The following is a 9,617-nucleotide window of genomic DNA, read 5'->3' as shown; positions in this document are numbered from 1 at the left end:
CGATGAAGTCCCTACACAGAGTAGAGAGGGCACTGTGACATATGCATGGGGCCTAATAATGGGGATCCCCAAGCAGAAGATAATCAGAAGTTTTGGCAGCAGCTGTCTTCAAGGAAGTGTATACGTGAGCGGGAGGTAGAATCCCAGGCCCCAGAACGGCAACATAGAAATAAGGATTGCGTCCTGGTGGGGGCGGGAATGGAAAGAGAATGGATAGGAAAGGTGTTGTAACAAGGGGCCCCCACATCTCGAGGGCTTAACGCTACAGAATTCTATTTCTCATTCACCCAACAGTCCAAGTGCAGGCGTTCCGTGGGCAGCCTTCCACGCAGTGGATTTGGTGGACTCAGCCTCCTTCAATTTTGTGGCTCCGCCATCCACTACTGGCTCAGGGGAAAAGCAAAGAAGAAAAGGTGAGCAGAAGGCTTTTACAGGTGGGGCCTGGGAGTGGCGTAAACACTCCCACCTTCATATCCTTGGCCAGAATTCAGACACGGCCACACCTACCCGCAGAAGAGGCTGGAGGTGGAGTGGGCCCAGGAAAAAAAGAAAGGAAGTTTGGCAAACACACGGCATTCCTGCCACAGGGAGGTCCCATCTTGGGTATGTTCTCCGTCCAATGATTCCTGCCTAGGAAGTCAGCTACTAGAACAGGGTAGAAGGTGGAGCTATTGAGGCCCCCCAAAAGCCTAAGCCCAGTAGTCAGTTCAGGATCAAGGATAAAGAGCAACCAGTCTCTAAGGTAATAGGGTGCTGCTATCTGACCGTTTTCCCTGCTCTCTCCCCAGCTGAGCCCACTTTCCGTAGCACCGGCTGCTAGCTGGGGTTCTGCTCTAGGTGGTGGCCGGGAGCTTGCCCACAGCTCCCTGGGGCCATTGGAGCCTTGTATGATGCTCATCCGGACCCAACCAGACTAGACTGGTCCACTTAACTAGATCCTCTTAGAATGTGGTGCTGCTTGAATCAACTCCCCCCACCCCACTGGGCTATGAGAATCAGAAGTATTTGCTCTGCCAATAGAAGTCAACTTTGGTACCTTGAGCATTCCGTCAAGCCCTGCCTTTACTGGTCCCAGCTCCCTCCCCCTCGTACTGGTCTGTGTACTGAGGTCCCTGCCTGCCTTTTACCTGTGCCACCTGACTTATGACAGGCCTTGTGTCATTCTATATTCTCACCCTCCCCTAACAGGCCAGGCTCCTTCCTGTGCCTTTCCAAAATGCAGAATGGATGTCACCTCCTCAAGGAAGCCTTCCAGGACTACCCGTGATGATGAGTTGCGTTTTTATGTCCTGCCATACCATCCCAGGCTTTCTCCATTGAAGTTGCCTGACTGCATATCTATACTCTAGGTGGAAGCCTTTCCAGAACAGAGGGTGGACCTGATTCAACAGTGTATCTCCAGTGGCAAGGAGGAAGCCTGCCTGTCACTCAGTAGGTGTTCACGAAATGTTGGAGCGAATGAACGCCCGCCTGTGTTTCAGGTAGCAGCCACCAGATGGCAACAGTGTTCTTTGGGCTATGAAGGTAAACGGTAAGCTTTCTGCAAGAGCACCTGAAATAAATGGAGGTGGGTCCCCATAATCGCGGCACTCGGCTATTTTTCTAAAAAACATATCAGTTTATCAAAATAACCGCAAAGTCATTGCTCAAGCCAGACCTTGTGCGAGAGACACAGCAAACAAAATCCCGAGGTAGGGACCTGTGCACCACGGAGGGCTTGAACCCTTAGTACCATTCTCCATGGGATCTCAGCATGGTATGGTCTAACTCGAGGGCCCGAGAACACCCATTCAGACTCCTGAGCATTTGACGCGTCTGAAGCCATCCCAGCCCGACACCCTTGTGGCTGCCTGTGCCTGTTCCGGGTTCACTGGCTCTAATTTTACCTCCTTATCTTATCAGGGTTTTTACCAGTAGACCAGTTTGGCCGGAGAGGAAGGTTTATGAAGGTTCGTGAAAGATAAGGTTGGCGGTAGGGAGGGGCCAGCAGGGGAGGCCTGTGGATACCAGGCCGAGGAGTGTGGACTTTACCCCACACACGATAAAGTAGCTGGCAGGCTCTTGTGCCGCACGCATGTGCACGTGTGTGTGCAGGCAGGCGGCACGTGTGTGCATGAGTGAAAGGGGAGTGGAATGGGGAGGGACGGACAGGTACCAAACGGTGTCGAGAAGGATGGGTGATGGGGCTGGGGGGCAGCAAGGGAGGCCCGCGGGGGGTCACTGTAGCAACCTAAGGTGTAGGGCTGAGGCACCAGACGGTGGGTGGGGGTGGCGGACGGGAGACGCCCAGATGGATTCAGGTAAGTTCTGCAGGGAGATCCACTAGAGGATTGGGTGATTGATTGGGAAGGACGGGGAGAGCCCAGAACCAAGCAAGGAGCTTCACTGTTGGACTAAACCCTGACCTTGTGCAAATTAGGAGGCCTGTCTTTCCCAGGACACTTGACTTCTACCTGCCACCAAACTGTCTTGCCTGCAAAGCTCCCAGGTGAATAGGCCCCTGAGGCAGCCAGTCCGTGCCCGCCCTGCTCCACGGTGGGGTGGGACCCCAGCATTCCAAGCCTGGCTGCAGGAGGCAGGGACGGTATTTCTGAGAGAAATGGTTTAAGGAAAAGAGCATCCCGAGTCTCATACATCTCCAGTGCGGTGGTTCTCGAACGTCAGTGGGCGTCAGACACACAGGGAGGGCTTGCTAAAACACAGGTCGCTGGGGGTCTGATTGCGTAGATCTGGGCTGGAGCCTGAGAACTTCCATTTCTACCAAATTCACTGGTGACACTGTTACTGCTGGTCCGGGACCACTCTTAGAGCCCTACCCAAACCAAATGAATCAGAATCCAGGTAGGAGAGCATCTCCTGGACATCTTTCTTCCACCCACACGTTAGATTCAAAGATAGCACCTCTGGGGGCAGCTCAGGTCTGAAGACGCGGCTGTATTTGAGCTGCAGGATATTGGCAAATTGTTTGGTTCCTATTGATGAATTTCCCCCATTTCATCTCTAATACTCCCCTTTTCCCCCAGGAGAGGCTTCAACTTCCCCTCTTTCCCTGACAGGAGTACCAGGCTGGCCCGAACTGTCCAGTCCTCCCTAACAAGCAAGGTGACCTGTGTCAAAACCTGCTTCTTTCATAATAAGTACCTGCCACTTTGCTTTTTCTAGCTCTTCTAGATATCTTTTAGAGATTCCAGAATTTCCTGTGGGCCGGACATGCCTGTTTACTGCTCACCTGCTGAAAAGGAGCTACCGGTTCCCCTGCCACCCCCCCCCCCCACCCCGTCCCCTGTCATGAGCTCCTCCTACCCCAACCCGGGTCCCACCCCTGCCCTCTGCAGCCACCCAGTGCTTTGGAGTAGATGTCTGCCTTATCTGCCACCAAGGTTATTTGAGGTTCTGCAGGAACTAAAAAAAGTGTGTCCTTTCTCTCAATATGGTAGTAGAAAGAAGAGGTAACATAAGGTGTGTGTGGGATAGAAGTAAATATGGGTCTGAAAAACCCACATAATTATATAATGGAGAAATACTGCCAAGGTAAATTAATAAGAAAACAGTTGGGTGATGTTTACCGACAAAATCAGTTTGGGGTGTGTTATTCCCTGCATTTCCTTTGTCAAACGAGCTACAGATTGGAAGAATGCGTCTCCAAAGAGGCAACCCCCTCATGGAAGTGGCCATATTTTTCTGTCTGGTTCGTCAGGCTACCTAGAAACCAGGGAAATTGCCAAGGTAAGGCCTGGGAGCTACCTGGGGGCTCCACTGTCACTGGCTGCTTTGCTGGACACCTCTCTGTCTCTCTGGCTGGCTGGCTGTCTCCTGTCTGTCTTTCCATCTGTCCTGCTCCCCTATGTGACTCCCACAGGCTTGGAACAGCAAGGCCAGAGTTCTCAACTCTAACTCACAGTCCAAATGTGAATGCCTTGAATCTGCATTCTCTTACATGGAAACACCTGGACGGTAAAATTGTGATTCAAACTGCGTCCATTGTCAGTATCATGGGGATGCCTCTCCTTTCCCGAAAAGTTTTGTAACTTGGTCCAGCCGGTTTGGATTTGAGACAGGATGTAGGCTCGTAACTGAGATCAGAGGAGCCATCACCCATTTAGGAAACGCTCTGGAACGTCCGCCAGGAGTTCAGGAACAGGGGCTAGGAGAAGAAGATGGATAAGAGAAGTGCCCTGTGCTCAGGGAGCTGGGACTCAGCGACCCAGGGTACCAGACTCCAATCAAGACCACAGGATGCAGTCTATATGAGGACTCTAGGTCAGTGCCAAGAATCACCCTCTTTGGAAAAGTCAGGAAAATCACAATCTTTGGAAACCAATGAAAGACTATAGGCACTTAGTCTAGTCTTTCGCCTTCATTATCCTGGGCACCTAGTCGACTGGTCTCTGCTTGAATTCCTCCAGTTCTGGGGAGCTCACGTCCTCTTGTTGTCAGGCTTCAGAACCTGTATCAGGTTTCCCCAAGGCTGTATTTCCCCTTGCCACTCCCACATCTGGTCTTTCACCTGATAGTGACAATCACCCTGTGATTTAGGCAGGGTCGTCGAGTGCCCACTTGACCAAGCAGTTACACTCAGTGTTGGTCAGGTTCAGTGAAATTTGGCAAAGACAATACTGGCACTCCGGCTGCTGAACTCCTTGCCCAACATTTTTTTTTTTTTTTAATCATACAGCTCTGCCATCATGTTGGGAGCAGTCCAGACTCCAGATTTCTGAATTTGAAACATAACCACGCTACTAACCTTCCCAGCAATCTGGGGGAGAAAGCAAAGGTTGGAACCATAGGCCCTAGAATTCCAACCTTCATGAAGAACAAGCCAATTGCCTGGGCTAGGGGCTGAGTCAATGGGGAAGACAGCAGAGGGTCAAAGGGAAGCCTACTCTTCATACTCTATCTAGAGATATGGAGTTAGAGGCTCTTTCCTCCTGTTTAGATGACCTCTCTGTAGTGAAGGGATGATGCCATCCCAATGTTGTGGTGCCTGACCCAGGAGAGATGGAGCAAAGGTGGTGCTGGAGGAAGGCTTTGGTCAAAGCCACGTGACCAAAGTGTGTGTCCAAAAAGAACACCCATCCAGGGGGGGCCAGACAGAGAGATGACAGCCAGATCCACACCAACAGACTGGGGGCAGACACATCGCTTGTGCAGAGTGGACAGAAGGTAGGACCTAGGGAGCTCTCGTTTTGCCTCTGCCTCATTTATCCTGGCTGGCTTGGAGAGTGGGTCCCCGATATCACAACTCTGATTTATACCTGCTGTTGGCAGGAAAAGGTGTATGTTCTATCTGTTATTATTGATCCTAGGATTCATGAACATTTAACACGGTTACAAAGAAGATCTAGCAAACCCACAGTCCTTGCGCTCTAGGGTTCCTGACACACGATCAGGCAGCTTCAATTACATAACCAAAGAAAAATGTTTATATGAGATTCAGGGACCCAATCCAAGGTCTGAGAACAGTTTGGGTGGCCATAGTCCACAAGTCTGTGATGGGTGTTTTTATTCAAAAGAAGCAGGGTAGGGGCGCCTGGGTGGCGCAGTCGGTTAAGCGTCCGACTTCAGCCAGGTCACGATCTCGCGGTCCGTGAGTTCGAGCCCCGCGTCGGGCTCTGGGCTGACGGCTCAGAGCCTGGAGCCTGTTTCCGATTCTGTGTCTCCCTCTCTCTCTGCCCCTCCCCCGTTCATGCTCTGTCTCTCTCTGTCCCAAAAATAAATAAACGTTGAAAAAAAAATTTTTTTTTAATAAATAAAAAAAAAAAAAGAAGCAGGGTATAAATAACTAAGTGCTTGGACAAACCCAAGGAACCCTAGACTTATCCTTTCATCTCAAACACTTTTCAGGAAGCCATGAGCAGTCTAGTGGGCAATACATTTCCCTCAGCCCCTTGACCAGAAGCATGTTTTCTTGGCCAGTGTGTGGCCAGTCGCTCTGTGGTACTGTGGAATGACTTACACATGAAGGAAATGATCTGATGACTCCCACGAGGGTAGTCCAACATCTCCTGAAAGGACGTCATTGACCCAATGCTGGGAGGTCTCTGGAACATCGCTTATTGGAAGGACTGAATATGAAAGGTCCGTGCCCTGCTCGAGATGTTCTTCTTCACTCATTGTCCTTAAGTAGAATGGGTGCCTCTTCAGAAGATTAACCAAGTGACCCAGCAAACGTTTGCAGACATTCAAAGTACTTTGAATGAGGTAGTAATTATGCATATTTCACGGGAAGCTTATCCTATGCCATGTTAATCCATGTAGGAATACAGGGGCTCTCCATTCTTTCCCCCCCAAAATGGGGTTGAGAATGTAGTGAGGTGGTATGGTCTACCTCCACTCCTTCTTTCATGTCCCTCCTATTCATTTCAAAACCAATCTCTAAGAAGAGTACTATCTTTATTTAGGCCTAATCCACAAAATGTAATACAGGGCAAAGGATGTGTTTTTGCATATACACGTGGGAAAAGCAAAGGGAATTTTCTTCCATATGTTTGTCTGAACTTCCAAAAATCTAGAATGAACATATATTACTTTTGTAAATGGGGGAAAGTTCTGGAAAAACTTTTGATTTGGGCTGCAAGCAAACTGCTCAGAAGATAACTATTCATAGAAGGTTTTCGTTCACTCCATCTCAGTTTCTTTTTTTTTAATTTTTTAAATATTTATTTATTTATTTAGAGAGACAGAGGGAGACAGCATGAGCAGGGGAGGGGCAGAGAGAGAGAGTGAGACACAGAATCTGAGGCAGGCTTCAGGCTCCAAGCTGTCAGCACAGAGCCCGACGCGGGGCTCGAACTCACAGACCATGAGTTCATGACCGGAGCTGAAGTTGGACACTTAACCGACTGAGCCACCCAGACGCCCTCACTCCATCTCAGTTTCTTCCCAAAGATGTACCGTCAATATCATCTCCCTGTGCTCACGTATATTTGCTCAGGAGGAATTCGACATTGGCCACAAAATGTAGAACATTTCAACCTAATTATCCTTGCCTTGGAAAGAGCTTCCATCTAGCTTTTTATGGTGCACTGAAAAAGGGAAGTTCTTCTAACATTCCTATATGCTGCTGCTTTTCAAGGATAGCAACAAGAAATAAATATAAGATACCGACTTTCCACCTATGGAAGACTACTCTGTGGCATGACTTCCAGTTGTGCCAAGATCAGCACTTGAGCACCTTGAATTTGGGAGCTAGAAGCCATTGAGCCCCAGATTTATGACTGTTCCCGTGTCTCAACCATCTGCTCCAGGCACGTTCCCGAAATTTATGAAATGCAATTGCTCTAAAGGGTACAGGCCAGGAAGTGCAGGGTTGAAATATTCCACCTGGCCAGAGACACTGTCGTGTGGACTAATTTAAGGCTTTGCTCATTTTAAAGGGGGTATTTCTCATTCACAGTAGAGTATCTTCTGTGCCATCTGAAGTATCATAAAGCAGTCAAATCCTGCTTGAAATGTTCAGAAAAGATTCCTCACCAAAGGTCATTTGCTCTTTCCATCTTTCAGGTTAATTACTCCTGTGGTTCTTGTCTGAGTGAAAAAGTCCTTTTCTTTTTTCTTCTTTTCCTTCGTTTGTTGCCTTGACAGTTGGGTATTGACTCTGTAGACCATGTCTAGGTTTTTCTTACAGAATTAGGTCCCTGGCTTCCCTGTTCAAGAGCCCCAGTCGTGCCATGGAATCATCTCTAGTCCAGAATTGTCAAGAATGAACAGTCAGTTCTCCAAAGATGTTGATGTTTTCAAAGACGTGGGAAGAGTCTGTTCATGCCTTTCTGTCCTTCTCCAGTGGGGATAATTTGGCTTTCAGACTAATTGAAAGGCACAGCTCTTTTTTTGAAACATCTACTGAGAACAGCTTTATCCCTGTCACCCACACCACACCTCGGCTCGTGAATCTTAGACTCTTGGGAGACATCTATTCATCTCAGATGTGACCCATTATCCACTGTAACAAAGAATGGCTGTGTGTGCAGGGTATACACAGATTTGTACCCATTAGAGGCAAGAAATGATGTTTCCCTGTAAAAGGAGATTTTTAAGAAATGTCAGTATTTTCAGGTTGAATCCAGTCAAAAATAAGTTCTTTCAAATTCTACTTACGCGAATTCAAATTAAATTCAGAAATTAAAACCAAAAGGCTGAGATCATTCAATTTAAATTCATGTGACCTCAGTCTTTTGATTTTGCTTTTCAGACTGATATATGTGTATAGACAGAATCTTAAAGACACCAAGCTTTCCTTGGGGGACGGAGTAAAATTGACACAGGTTTTATAAACATTTAATTCTTATGAGACACGGGCCCAGACTAGCTGGCGTAGTTTGGGTATGTGTGATAGTTGGTTTTCACTCTGTTATGATTTGCTTTTAAATATTTATTTGTGAAATATAAATCTTGCTAACATTGAAGTCTGTTCTGAAGCAATGACTACTGCTTTTGCTGTTGCTTAATGGAACTGTTGAATCTTCGTAGAAAACAAAAAGATTCAGTTATATAAACAAATCATACTAGTGAAGCATCAAATAACAATTCTAGAGCCTCTGTGAGGCTGGAGCTACGTTCTGCAGATGGGTGGTAAGTTAGGAACCCTAAGATAACAGCCTACGTGGTCAATCAAAAAAAATGTGAGTGACTCAAAAATGCTGAGAAATTAGGGTCTGTGTCCTTAAATAACAAGCACTCACTTGAAAAATTGGAAAAATATCACCAGTTTCATCAGTACATTTATAGATTCCTTTTCCATTGATCCATTCCCATTGCTAATACACCTGTTATGTAATAGATGCTTACTCACTGTTCTGTCCAGTCCAACAGATAACGACACTTCCTGGTGGACGGCTCTGATTTTCTGTCAGTCAGAATGATGATTTAGAATGTTCAGCTCATTCAGTAAAACAGACTAGTTCTGAGCGTAAAGGCTGAAGGACATCAAATGTACAACTGTTTTAAATGATCACTTTCCCACGAGTGATGAATTTACATCCTATATGCTGTCAACATGAACCATGACACTCATGGCCGTGGGGGACCCCCTGTCTGGGGACTAGCTGGGAGAGCACACCCTTTCCTACCTTGAATATATGAATAAATTATTCACAGCTATAAATGCTCTGGTCCAGTTGGTCAGTTAAGCCAATCAACAAGCATTGTTTTCATTGAGACCTGGCTCCCTGTTCCATAATGCAGTCCATAGCCCTTCCCAGAGTGAATGGAAGGGAGATGGGTGAGGGAGGGATGGGGCCAAGAGCAAAGGCATCAACAATTTTTTAAATAATAATTCCTGGAGTATCTGCTGTGTACCTGGCACTGTACTGGGATTATAAAGATGAATGGAACATAGCCTCTGCCCTCAAGTAGCTCATGGAAGAGGGGGGCACCTGGCTGGCTCAGTTGGAAGAACATGTGACTCTTGATCTTGGGGTTGTGAGTTTGAGCCCCACGTTGGGTGTAGAGATTACTTAAAAATAAAATCTTAAAAAATAAAGAAGAAGAAGCTCATGGAATAGGAGAAGAGAGAGGTGTATAGACAGATCATTGCCATGCCATGTGGTAAGAACAATGATGGAGACAGAAGAGCGGTACATTCCCAGCATGAGCAGGGCTGACTCTTAAAGGAAGAA

At 47.3% G+C, this 9,617-nt stretch overlaps 1 long non-coding RNA gene across 1 annotated transcript; it reads left to right on the top strand.

Moving 5' to 3' along the window:
* Window positions 1-300: 300 nt before the first annotated feature.
* LOC124524144 (uncharacterized) lies at window positions 301-9,221 on the top strand. Its single transcript, XR_006965162.1, has 4 exons — window positions 301-413; window positions 1,350-1,531; window positions 3,626-3,726; window positions 7,628-9,221. It is a non-coding gene; the product is annotated as an uncharacterized LOC124524144 (long non-coding RNA).
* The last annotated feature ends 396 nt before the right edge of the window (window positions 9,222-9,617 follow it).

This window comes from Lynx rufus, unplaced genomic scaffold (assembly GCF_022079265.1).
Source record: "Lynx rufus isolate CCGP_SWC_20201006 ecotype Redwood Valley unplaced genomic scaffold, mLynRuf1.p SCAF_4, whole genome shotgun sequence".
Taxonomy (NCBI): Eukaryota; Metazoa; Chordata; class Mammalia; order Carnivora; family Felidae; genus Lynx; species Lynx rufus.
Note: the sequence above shows the minus strand (reverse complement) of the source record. Positions and strands in the feature narration are given on the sequence as shown.